The following is a 13,407-nucleotide window of genomic DNA, read 5'->3' as shown; positions in this document are numbered from 1 at the left end:
GGCGAGTCAATAGCAGGCGCAGTAAACCGCACAGATGAGCGAGTCAATTTGCAGGCGCGGTAAGCCGTGCGGACAGGTGAGTCAGTCGCGTCATGTTGATGTAGACTGGGCCACACAGGCCACAGCTTGCACATACAATCTTGAGCATTATGGCAAAGTCATATGCTAGCTCATGATAATGGTGGCGAGCTATACATCCGTGATATGACCATCGCTCTTGCAGTGAACAATTGTCCCGATTTATTCAGACGACAGATGATCCGTATGTAGAATCCGTGGATAACTAGGAAAATGTCCACCTGCTCACTTCATTGCAGTATCAAATCCAAATGTCTTGTCCATCAGTAGTATGTCATTATAAACTATGTCTGAAAGACCAATAATCGACACTTTCAATTTTCTCTTCTGCCACTTGGCATGTATCGCATCAGCTCCAGCATGAATTCCAATCCCACTTAGCGCAAAGAACATGTTTTAACCTCCTGCCTGGATGTCCTTGACAATGTCTGAAATACTTGCCCGTCATGAGAAACTCCTAAGAGGCTGCCATCAATAAGATTGATATTTTGGACATGTCTATTAAGCGGCGCTTCTGCTAAATGATCTTCAATAAATATGCGGAAACCATGCTGTACCGCAACAATGTTTTTCACTCTGTATTTTTTAAGCATAAGCATAATCTGCCGGGTGATATTATCGAAATCAGTGCAAAAATTCGCCCCAGGTTACACTTCCAACCTGTACTCACGGATGGTTCAAAATGTATTTACGTACGGGGTCTGCCCGGTGCTCCCATTATTCAACCCAACTGCAATCAGGGTCAGTTCAGCTCCAGTAGATATTGGTGAAGACAAACTTGATAACCTGCGAAAGTACTCTGTCGTCGTCATTAACACAGTCATTCCGCAACTCTTCCGAAGAACCATCAACATTATTTAGCACTCCAATAGCAAAGCGGCAAACCAACGAGGCGAGCCACGACGAAGATAGGTCAACAAAACGGCGGCTCGCAGCAGCCTGGCGGAGTCAACAGCAGCAGCGCAATCCTGATGTGCATCCGGACATCCATAACTCAAGGGCGCCCAGCCACTTATCCTCATACATGCAAACAGCACCCAGCCACACAATTCTCCAATGGAATATCATCAACAGATGCGAATGAGGTGAATCCGCGCGACGGAGGCTCAGGCAGGCGTGAGGGCGTACCAGCGGCCATGTCAGAGGGGATCCGACGATTTGAGGCGGACGGCAGCTTGGCGCTGCTGTGTTTGATGCGGCGGCAGCTTACAGTGGCGGCCGAAGCAAGCCCGCGGCAACTCGGCAGGCACGGAGCGGCGGCTCAACACGCTAGCGATTTAAAGAAAGAGTGCAGCTCACGGTGGCGGCTCGGAGCCAACGCCAGTGAAGGAGACGACAGGTCGGCGGCTTAAGGCGGTACCGTGGCGGTTGCGGACGGGGTGAGGCGTCCCCGGTGAGGCGGCTCAGCGCGGAGCAAAAGCCGGCGGGTGGATTGCGGCGGCTCGAGACTCGTGGGGAGGCCGGTTGTAGCGCAAGGTGATGGTCAAACGAGGCCGAGGCGACTCGACTTGCAGCGACTTCTGCGGCTGTTGATTACTCAGGGCCAAGCGGAGGCGGCTCAACCCAAGGCGAGCGGCAACTCGGAGGCGATTCGGAGCGAGACCGGATCGAATCCGCGTCAGCAGGGGCGGGTGGAACCAGCGGGCGTGATCCGGCGGAGCAGAAAACAGAATCCGTGGGTGAGATGGAGTGGGTACAACCGGCGAAATCCAAACAGAGCCGGCACTGGGCGGCGCGGAAGATCAATACGGAACCGGTCAATCCAATGTTTGTCTCAGTCCGTAAGGCGGCCGCTGTAACAGATATCGATTTGTCTTCAGATTCGACCGATTGCCGCATCATGTTCATGAGCAACCCTAATTTCTCTTGAACTTAAATCTCACCTATTGCAAATCTGGACTGATCAACTTCAAGGCTGATACAGATCCTTTCAAACCAGTCTTTCTTCATCTGGAAAATTACAAACTTCTCGATCCCTGGAAGAGATTCCTTCAAGAACTCATCATCACCATGCATGGCCCGACGGTGGGCGCCAACTGTCGTGGATTTGTCATGGCAGATGTCCTTTGTGTCAGGACTTAGACATGAGGCCAACGCATCTATGTGGTAGCTTGAGAGGGGTTGAGTGGGACGAGAGACGCGAGGTTTTTACCCAGTTTCGGCCCCTCACGGTGGAGGTAAAAGCCTACATCCTGCTTCATTGATATTGATGATGATGATCACGATTATAAGGGTGCTCTATCTTGAGAGCTATAGACTTGTCTGTCTAACCCTAATTTGTCCAACTCCTGGAACCTCTTTTTTCTCTTGGAGTGCCCTGTCCCTCCTTATATAAGTTGAAGGGGTGGGTTACATGTGGAGTCCTAGTAGGACTAGGACTATTCTATCTTCTATTACAAGCCGGACACACGTCCGGGTCTTGCTTCCTTGTAAGGAAAATATTGTTCATGCCTTAAACCGGCCCACCATAACTTGAGTCGGCCTTCCATGAGCCGCCTGATGTCTACTACGCAACCTTCTTCTTGTATAAGTTGTTGGGCCTCCAAGTGCAGAGCTTTGTAGGACAGTAGCAAATTTCCTCAACTGGATGACCTAAGGTTTATCAATCCGTGGGAGGCATAGGATGAAGATGGTCTCTCTCAAACAACCCTGCAACCAAATAACAAAGAGTCTCTTGTGTCTCCAACACACCCAATACAATGGTAAATTGTATAGGTGTATTAGTTCGGCGAAGAGATGGTGATACAAGTGCAATATGGATAGTAGATATAGGTTTTTATAATCTAAAAATATAAAAACAGAAAGGTAACTAATGATAAAAGTGAGCACAAACGGTATTGCAATGCTAGGAAACAAGGCCTAGGGTTCATACTTTCATTAGTGCAAGTCCTCTCAACAATAATAACATAATTGGATCATATAACTATCCCTCAACATGCAACAAAGAGTCACTCCAAAGTCACTAATAGCGGAGAACAAACGAAGAGATTATGGTAGGGTACGAAACCACCTCAAAGTTATCCTTTTTGATCAATCTATTTAAGAGTCCGTAGTAAAATAACATGAAGTTATTCTTTCTGTTCAATCTATCATAGATTCCGTACTAGAATAACACCTTAAGACACAAATCAACCAAAACCTAATGTCACCTAGATACTCCAATGTCACCTCAAGTATCCGTGGGTATGATTATACAATATGCATCACACAATCTCAGATTCATCTATTCAACCAACACAAAGAACTTCAAAGAGTGCCCCAAAGTTTCTACCGATGAGTCAAGACGAAAACGTGTGACAACCCCTATGCATAAGTTCACGAGGTCACTGAACTCGCAAGTTGATCACCAAAACATACATCAAGTGGATCACATGATATCCCATTGTCACCACAGATAAGCACGTGCAAGACATACATCAAGTGTTCTCAAATCCTTAAAGACTCAATCCGATAAGATAACTTCAAAGGGAAAACTCAAGTCATCACAAGAGAGTAGAGGGAGAGAAACATCATAAGATCCAACTATAATAGCAATAGTCGTGATACATCAAGACCGTATCACCTTAAGAACACGAGAGAGAGAGAGAGATCAAACAGATAGCTACTGGTACATACCCTTAGCCCCGAGGGTGAACTACTCCCTCCTCATCATGGAGAGCACCGGGATGATGAAGATGGCCACCGGAGAGGGACCCCCCCTCCGGCAGGGTGCCGGAACGGGTCTAGATTGGTTTTCGGTGGCTACAGAGGCTTCTGGCGGCGGAACTCCCGATCTATTCTGTTCTTTTGATGTTTTTAGGTATATGGACATATATAGGCGAAAGAAGTCGGTCAGGGGAGCCATGAGGGGCCCACGAGGATGGGGGCGCGCCCAGGGGGGCAGGCGCGCCTCCCTGTCTCATGGCTACCTCGAAGCTTCCCTCACGTATACTCCAAGTCTCCTGGATTGCTTTCGTTCCAAAAATAACTCTCCCAAAGGTTTCATTCCGTTTGGACTCCATTTGATATTTCTTTTCTTTGAAACACTGAAGTAGGCAAGAAAACAACAATTTGGGTTGGGCCTCCGGTTAATAGGTTAGTCCCAAAAGTAATATAAAAGTGTATAATAAAGCCCATAAACATCCAAAACAGATAATATAATAGTATGGAACAATCAAAAATTATAGATACATTGTAGACGTATCAGCATCCCCAAGCTTAATTCCTTCTCGTCCTCGAGTAGGTAAATGATAAAAACAGAATTTTTGATGTGGAATGCTACCTAACATATTTATCCATGTAATCTTCTCTATTGTGGCAAGAATATTCAGATCCATAAGATTCAATACAAAATTTTAATATTGACATAAAAATAATAATCGTTCAAGCATACTAACTGAAGGAAATATGCCCTAGAGGCAATAATAAAGTTATTATTTATTTCCTTATATATCATGATAAAAGTTTATTATTCATGCTAGAATTGTATTAACCGGAAACATAATACATGTGTGAATACATAGACAAACAGAGTGTCACTAGTATGCCTCTACTAGACTAGCTTGTTAATCAAAGATGGTTATGTTTCCTAACCATGGACAAAGAGTTGTCATTTGATTAACAGGATCACATTATTAGATGAATGATCTGATTGACATGACCCATTCCATTAGCTTAGCACCCGATCGTTTAGTATGTTGCTATTGCTTTCTTCATGACTTATACATGTTCCTATGACTATGAGATTATGCAACTCCCGTTTGCCGGAGGAACACTTTGTGTGCTACCAAACGTCACAACGTAACTGGGTGATTATAAAGGAGCTCTACAGGTGTCTCCAAAGGTACATGTTGGGTTGGCATATTTCGAGATTATGATTTGTCACTCCGATTGTCGGAGAGGTATCTCTGGGCCCTCTCGGTAATGCACATCACATAAGCCTTGCAAGCATTGCAACTAATGAGTTAGTTGTGAGATGATGTATTATGGAACGAGTAAAGAGACTTGCCGGTAACGAGATTGCACTAGGTATTGAGATACCGACGATCGAATCTCGGACAAGTAACATACCGATGACAAAGGGAACAACGTATGTTGTTATGCGGTCTGACCGATAAAGATCTTCGTAGAATATGTAGGAGCCAATATGAGCATCCAGGTTCCGCTATTGGTTATTGACCGGAGACTTGTCTCGGTCATGTCTACATTGTTCTCGAACCCATAGGGTCCGCACGCTTAAGGTTTCGATGACAGTTATATTATGAGTTTATGAGTTTTGATGTACTGAAGTTAGTTCGGAGTCCCGGATGTGATCACGGACATGACGAGGAGTCTCGAAATGGTCGAGACATAAAGATTGATATATTGGACGGCTATATTCGGACACCGGAAGTGTTCCGGGTGATTTCGGAGAAAACCGGAAAGCCGGAGGGTTACCGGAACCCTACCGGGAGAAGTAATGGGCCATATGGGCCTTAGTGGAAAGAGAGAGGGGCAGCCAAAGGTGGGCCGCACGCCTCCTCCCCTCTGGTCCGAAATGGACTAGGAGAGGGGGGCGGCGCCCCCCTTTCCCTCTCCCTCCCCACTTCTTTCCCCCTCCTAGTAGGAGTCCTACTCCTACTAGGAGGAGGACTCCTCCTTGGCGCACCTATAGGGCCGGCCGGCCTCCTCCCCTTGCTCCTTTATATACGGGGGCAGGGGGCACCCCTAGAGACACAAGTTGATCCACGTGATCATATTCTTAGCCGTGTGCGGTGCCCCTTCCACCATAGTCCTCGATAATATTGTAGCGGTGCTTAGGCGAAGCCCTGCGACGGTAGTGCATCAAGATCGTCACCACGCCGTCGTGCTGACGAAACTCTTCCCCGACACTTTGCTGGATCGGAGTCCGAGGATCGTCATCGAGCTGAACGTGTGCTAGAACTTGGAGGTGCCGTAGTTTCGGTGCTTGATCGGTCGGGCCGTGGAGACGTACGACTACATCAACCAAACGCTTCCGTTGTCGATCTACAAGGGTACGTAGATCACACTCTCCCCTCTCGTTGCTATGCATCACCATGATCTTGCGTGTGCATAGGAATTTTTTTGAAATTACTACGTTCCACAACAGTGGCATCCGAGCCTAGGTTTTATATGTTGATGTTATATGCACGAGTAGAACACAAGTGAGTTTTGGGCGATATAAGTCATACTGCTTTCCAGCATGTCATACTTTGGTTCAGCGGTATTGTTGGACGAAGCGGCCCGGACCGACATTACGCGTATGCTTACGCGAGACCGGTTCTCCCGACATGCTTTGCACATAGGTGGCTTGCGGGTGACAGTTTCTCCAACTTTAGTTGAACCGAGTGTGGCTACGCCCGGTCCTTGCGAAGGTTAAAAAAACACCAACTTGACAAACTATCGTTGTGGTTTTGATGCGTAGGTAAGATTGGTTCTTGCTTAAGCCCGTAGCAGCCACGTAAAACTTGCAACAACAAAGTAGAGGACGTCTAACTTGTTTTTGTAGGGCATGTTGTGATGTGATATGGTCAAGACATGATGCTAAATTTTATTGTATGAGATGATCATGTTTTGTAACCGAGTTATCGGCAACTGGCAGGAGCCATATGGTTGTCGCTTTATTGTATGCAATGCAATCGCCCTGTAATGCTTTACTTTATCACTAAGCGGTAGCGATAGTCGTAGAAGCATAATATTGGCGAGACGACAACGATGCTACGATGGAGATCAAGGTGTCGCGCCGGTGACGATGGTGATCACGACGGTGCTTCAAGGATGGAGATCACAAGCACAAGATGATGATGGCCATATCATATCACTTATATTGATTGCATGTGATGTTTATCTTTTATGCATCTTATCCTGCTTTGATTGACGGTAGCATTATAAGATGATCTCTCACTAAATTTCAAGATAAAAGTGTTCTCCCTGAGTATGCACCATTGCCAAAGTTCGTCGTGCCCAGACACCACGTGATGATCGGGTGTGATAAGCTCTACGTCCATCTATAACGGGTGCAAGCTAGTTTTGCACACGCAGAATACTCAGGTTAAACTTGACGAGCCTAGCATATGCAGATATGGCCTTGGAACACTGAGATCGAAAGATCGAGCGTGAATCATATAGTAGATATGATCAACATAGCGATGTTCACCATTGAAAACTACTCCATTTCACGTGATGATCGGTTATGGTTTAGTTGATTTGGATCACGTGATCACTTAGATGATTAGAGGGATGTCTATCTAAGTGGGAGTTCTTGAGTAATATGATTAATTGAACTTAAATTTATCATGAACTTAGTCCCTGATAGTATCTTGCTTGTTTATGTTAATTGTAGATAAATGGCCCGTGCTGTTGTTCCGTTAAATTTTAATGCGTTCCTTGAGAAAGCAAAGTTGAAAGATGATGGTAGCAATTACACGGACTGGGTCCGTAACTTGAGGATTATCCTCATTGCTGCAGAGAAGAATTACGTCCTGGAAGCACCGCTGGGTGCCAGGCCTGCTGCTGGAGCAACACCAGATGTTATGAACGTCTGGCAGAGCAAAGCTGATGACTACTCGATAGTTCAGTGTGCCATGCTTTACGGCTTAGAATCGGGACTTCAACGACGATTTGAATGTCATGGAGCATATGAGATGTTCCAGGAGTTGAAGTTAATATTTCAAGCAAATGCCCGGATTGAGAGATATGAAGTCTCCAATAAGTTCTATAGCTGCAAGATGGAGGAGAACAGTTCTGTCAGTGAGCATATACTCAAAATGTCTGGGTATAATAATCACTTGATTCAGATGGGAGTTAATCTTCCAGATGATTGTGTCATTGACAGAATTCTCCAATCACTGCCACCAAGCTACAAGAGCTTCGTGATGAACTATAATATGCAAGGGATGAATAAGACTATTCCCGAGCTCTTCGCAATGCTGAAAGCTGCGGAGGTAGAAATCAAGAAGGAGCATCAAGTGTTGATGGTCAACAAGACCACTAGTTTCAAGAAAAAGGGCAAAGGGAAGAAGAAGGGGAACTTCAAGAAGAAAAGAAAGCAAGTTGGTGATTAGGAGAAGAAACCCAAGTCTGGACCTAAGCCTGAAACTGAGTGCTTCTACTGCAAGCAGACTGGTCACTGGAAGCGGAACTGCCCCAAGTATTTGGCGGATAAGAAGGATGGCAAGGTGAACAAAGGTATATGTGATATACATGTTATTGATGTGTACCTTACTAATGCTTGCAGTAGCACCTGGGTATTTGATACTGGTTCTGTTGCTAATATTTGCAACTCGAAACAGGGACTACGGATTAAGCGAAGATTGGTTAAGGACGAGGTGACGATGCGCGTGGGAAACGGTTCCAAAGTCGATGTGATCACGGTCGGCACGCTACCTCTACATCTACCTTCAGGATTAGTATTAGACCTAAATAATTGTTATTTGGTGCCAGCGTTGAGCATGAACATTATATCTGGATCTTGTTTAATGCGAGACGGTTATTCATTTAAATCAGAGAATAATGTTGTTCTATTTATATGAGTAATATCTTTTATGGTCATGCACCTTTGAAGAGTGGTCTATTTTTGATGAATCTCGATAGTAGTAACACACATATTCATAATGTTGAAGCCAAAAGATGCAGAGTTGATAATGATAGTGCAACTTGTTTGTGGCACTTCCGTTTAGGTCATATCGGTGTAAAGCGCATGAAGAAACTCCATACCGATGGACTTTTGCAACCTCTTGATTATGAATCACTTGGTACTTGCGAACCGTGCCTTATGGGCAAGATGACTAAAACACCGTTCTCCGGTACAATGGAGAGAGCAACAGATTTGTTGGAAATCATACATACAGATGTATGTGGTCCGATGAATGTTGAGGCTCGTGGCGGATATCGTTATTTTCTCACCTTCACAGATGATTTAAGCAGATATGGGTATATCTACTTAATGAAGCATAAGTCTGAAACATTTGAGAAGTTCAAAGAATTTCAGAGTGAAGTTGAAAATCATCGTAACAAGAAAATAAAGTTTCTATGATCTGATCGTGGAGGAGAATATTTGAGTTACGAGTTTGGTCTACATCTGAAACAATGCGGAATAGTTTCGCAACTCATGCCACCCGGAACACCTCAGCGTAATGGTGTGTACGAACGTCGTAATCGTACTTTACTTGATATGGTGCGATCTATGATGTCCCTTACAAATTTACCGCTATCATTTTGGGGTTATGCTTTAGAGACGGCCGCATTCACGTTAAATAGGGCACCATCAAAATCCGTTGAGACGACACCTTATGAACTATGGTTTGGCAAGAAACCAAAGTTGTCGTTTCTAAAAGTTTGGGGCTGCGATGCTTATGTGAAAAAGCTTCAACCTGATAAGCTCGAACCCAAATCGGAGAAATGTGTCTTCATAGGATACCCAAAGGAGACTCTTGGGTACACCTTCTATCACAGATCCGAAGGCAAGACATTCGTTGCTAAGAATGGATCCTTTCTAGAAAAGGAGTTTCTCTTGAAAGAAGTGAGTGGGAGGAAAGTAGAACTTGACGAGGTAACTGTACCTGCTCCCTTATTGGAAAGTAGTACATCACAGAAATCTGTTTCTGCGACACCTACAACAATTAGTGAGGAAGCTAATGATAATGATCATGAAACTTCAGAACAAGATACTACTGAACCTCGTAGATCAACCAGAGTAAGATCCGCGCCAGAGTGGTACGGTAATCCTGTTCTGGAAGTCATGCTACTAGATCATGATGAACCTACGAACTATGAAGAAGCGATGGTGAGCCTAGATTCCGGAAAATGGCTTGAAGCCATGAAATCTGAGATGGGATCCATGTATGAGAACAAAGTATGGACTTTGGTTGACTTGCCCGATGATCGGCAAGCAATTGAGAATAAATGGATGTTCAAGAAGAAGACTGACGCTGACGGTAATATTACTGTCTACAAAGCTCGACTTGTCGCAAAAGGTTTTCGACAAGTTCAAGGGGTTGACTACGATGAGACCTTCTCACCCGTAGCGATGCTTAAGTCTGTCCGAATCATGTTAGCAATTGCCGCATTTTATGATTATGAAATTTGGCAGATGGATGTCAAAACTGAAGGAAATATGCCCTAGAGGCAATAATAAAGTTATTATTTATTTCCTTATAATCATGATAAATGTTTATTATTCATGCTAGAATTGTATTAACCGGAAACATAATACATGTGTGAATACATAGACAAACAAAGTGTCACTAGTATGCCTCTACTTGACTAGCTCGTTAATCAAAGATGGTTATGTTTCCTAACCATGAACAATGAGTTGTTATTTGATTAACGGGATCACATCATTAAGAGAATGATCTGATTGACATGACCCATTCCATTAGCTTAGCACCCGATCGTTTAGTATGTTGCTATTGCTTTCTTCATGACTTATACATGTTCCCATAACTATGAGATTATGCAACTCCCGTTTACCGGAGGAACACTTTGGGTACTACCAAACGTCACAACGTAACTGGGTGATTATAAAGGAGTACTACAGGTGTCTCCAAAGGTACATGTTGGGTTGGCGTATTTCGAGATTAGGTTTTGTCACTCCGATTGTCGGAGAGGTATCTCTGGGCCCTCTCGGTAATGCACATCACTTAAGCCTTGCAAGCATTGCAACTAAATGAGTTAGTTGCGGGATGATGTATTACAGAACGAGTAAAGAGACTTGCCGGTAACGAGATTGAACTAGGTATAGGAATACCGACGATCGAATCTCGGGCAAGTAACATACCGATGACAAAGGGAACAACGTATGTTGTTATGCGGTCTGACCGATAAAGATATTCGTAGAATATGTAGGAGCCAATATGGGCATCCAGGTCCCGCTATTGGTTATTGACCGGAGACGTGTCTCGGTCATGTCTACATTGTTCTCGAACCCGTAGGGTCCGCACGCTTAAGGTTACGATGACAGTTATATTATGAGTTTATGCATTTTGATGTACCGAAGGTTGTTTGGAGTCCCGGATGTGATCACGGACATGAAGAGGAGTCTCGAAATGGTCGAGACATAAATATTGATATATTGGAAGCCTATGTTTGGATATCGGAAGTGTTCCGGGTGAAATCGGGATTTTACCGGAGTACCGGGAAGGTTACCGGAACCCCCCGGGAGCTAAATGGGCCATGATGGGCCTTAGTGGAAAAGAGAAGAGGCAGCCCTACATGGGCTGCGCGTCTCCCCCTTCCCCTAGTCCTATTAGGACTAGGAGAGGTGGCCGGCCCCCTCCCTCTCTTTTCCCCCTCTGCGAATCCTATTCCAACTAGGATTGGGGGGGGGGGAATCCTACTCCCAGAGGGAGTAGGACTCTCCTGGCGCGCCACACCTTGGCCGGCCAGCCTCCCCCCTCTAGTCCTTTATATACTGAGGCAGAGGCACCCTAGAACACACAAGTTGATCCACGCGATCTATTCCTTAGCCGTGTGCGGTGCCCCCAGCCACCATATTCCTCGATAATACTGTAGCGGAGTTTAGGCGAAGCCCTGCTGCTGTAGTGCATCAAGATCGTCACCACGCCGTCATGCTGACGGAACTCTTCCCTGACACTTTGCTGGATCGGAGTCCGGGGATCGTCATCGAGCTGAGCGTGTGCTCGAACTCGGAGGTGCCGTAGTTTCGGTACTTGATCGGTTGGATCGTGAAGACGTACGACTACTTCCTCTACGTTGCGTCAACGCTTCCGCAGTCGGTCTGCGTGGGTACGTAGATAACACTCTCCCCCCCGTTGCTATGCATCACATGATCTTGCGTGTGCGTAGGAAAATTTTGAAATTACTACGAAACCCAACAGTGGCATCCGAGCCTAGGTTATTTATGTTGATGTTATATGCACGAGTAGAACACAAGTGAGTTGTGGTCGATATAAGTCATACTGCCTACCAGCATGTCATACTTTGGTTCGGCGGCATTGTTGGACGAGACGACCCGGACCAACATTACGCGTACGCTTACGCGAGACCGGTTTCCCCGACGTGCTTTGCACATAGGTGGCTTGCGGGCGACAGTCTCTCCAACTTTAGTTGAACCAAGTGTGGCTACGCCCGGTCCTTGCGAAGGTTAAAACGGAGTCTATTTGACAAACTATCGTTGTGGTTTTGATGCGTAGGTGAGATTGGTTCTTGATTAAGCCCGTAGCAGTCACGTAAAACTTGCAACAACAAAGTAGAGGACGTCTAACTTGTTTTTGCAGGGCATGTTGTGATGTGATATGGTCAAGGCATGATGCTGAATTTTATTGTATGAGATGATCATGTTTTGTAACCGAGTTATCGGCAACTGGCAGGAGCCATATGGTTGTCGTTTTATTGTATGCAATGCAATCGTGATGTAATGCTTTACTTTTATCACTAAGCGGTAGCGATAGTCGTAGAAGCATAAACTTGGCGAGACGACAACGATGCTACGATGGAGATAAAGGTGTCACGCCGGCGACGATGGTGATCACGACGGTGCTTCGGAGATGGAGATCACAAGCACAAGATGATGATGGCCATATCATATCACTTATATTGATTGCATGTGATGTTTATCCTTTTATGCATCTTATCTTGCTTTGATTGACGATAGCATTATAAGATGATCTCTCACTAAATTATCAAGAAGTTTTCTCCCTGAGTATGCACCGTTGCGAAAGTTCTTCGTGCTGAGACACCACGTGATGATCGGGTGTGATAGGTTCTACGTTCAAATACAACGGGTGCAAAACAGTTGCACACGCGGAATACTCAGGTTATACTTGACGAGCCAAGCATATACCGATATGGCCTCGGAACACGGGGACCGAAAGGTCGAGCATGAATCATATAGTAGATATGATCAACATAACGATGTTCACCATTGAAAACTACTCCATCTCACGTGATGATCGGTTATGTTTAGTTGATTTGGATCACGTAATCACTTAGAGGATTAGAGGGATGTCTATCTAAGTGGGAGTTCTTTAATTAATTTGATTAACTGAACTTAAAATTATCATGAAACTTAGTACCTGATTAGTATCTTGCTTGTTTATGTTTGATTGTAGATAGATGGCTCGTGCTGTTGTTCCGTTGAATTTTAATGCATTCCTTGAGAAAGCAAAGTTGAAAGATGATGGTAGAAATTACACGGACTGGGTCCGTAACTTGAGGATTATCCTCATTGCTGCACAGAAGAATTACGTCCTGGAAGCACCGCTGGGTGCCAGGCCTGCTGCAGGAGCAACGCCGGATGTTATGAACGTCTGGCAGAGCAAAGCTGATGACTACTCGATAGTTCAGTGTGCCATGCTTTACGGCTTAGAATCGGGACTTCAACGACGTTTT

At 45.1% G+C, this 13,407-nt stretch overlaps 1 pseudogene; it reads right to left on the bottom strand.

Moving 5' to 3' along the window:
* Positions 1 to 303: 303 nt before the first annotated feature.
* On the bottom strand, positions 304 to 2,094 carry LOC125546803 (ATP-dependent 6-phosphofructokinase 5, chloroplastic-like; annotated as a pseudogene).
* Between the last annotated feature and the right edge of the window lie 11,313 nt (positions 2,095 to 13,407).

This window comes from Triticum urartu, chromosome 3A (genome assembly GCF_056163025.1).
Source record: "Triticum urartu cultivar PI428250 chromosome 3A, HENAU_Tu73, whole genome shotgun sequence".
Lineage (NCBI taxonomy): Eukaryota > Viridiplantae > Streptophyta > Magnoliopsida > Poales > Poaceae > Triticum > Triticum urartu.
The sequence above is the reverse complement of the archived record's forward strand: the minus strand, read 5'-3'. Positions and strand labels throughout refer to the sequence as shown.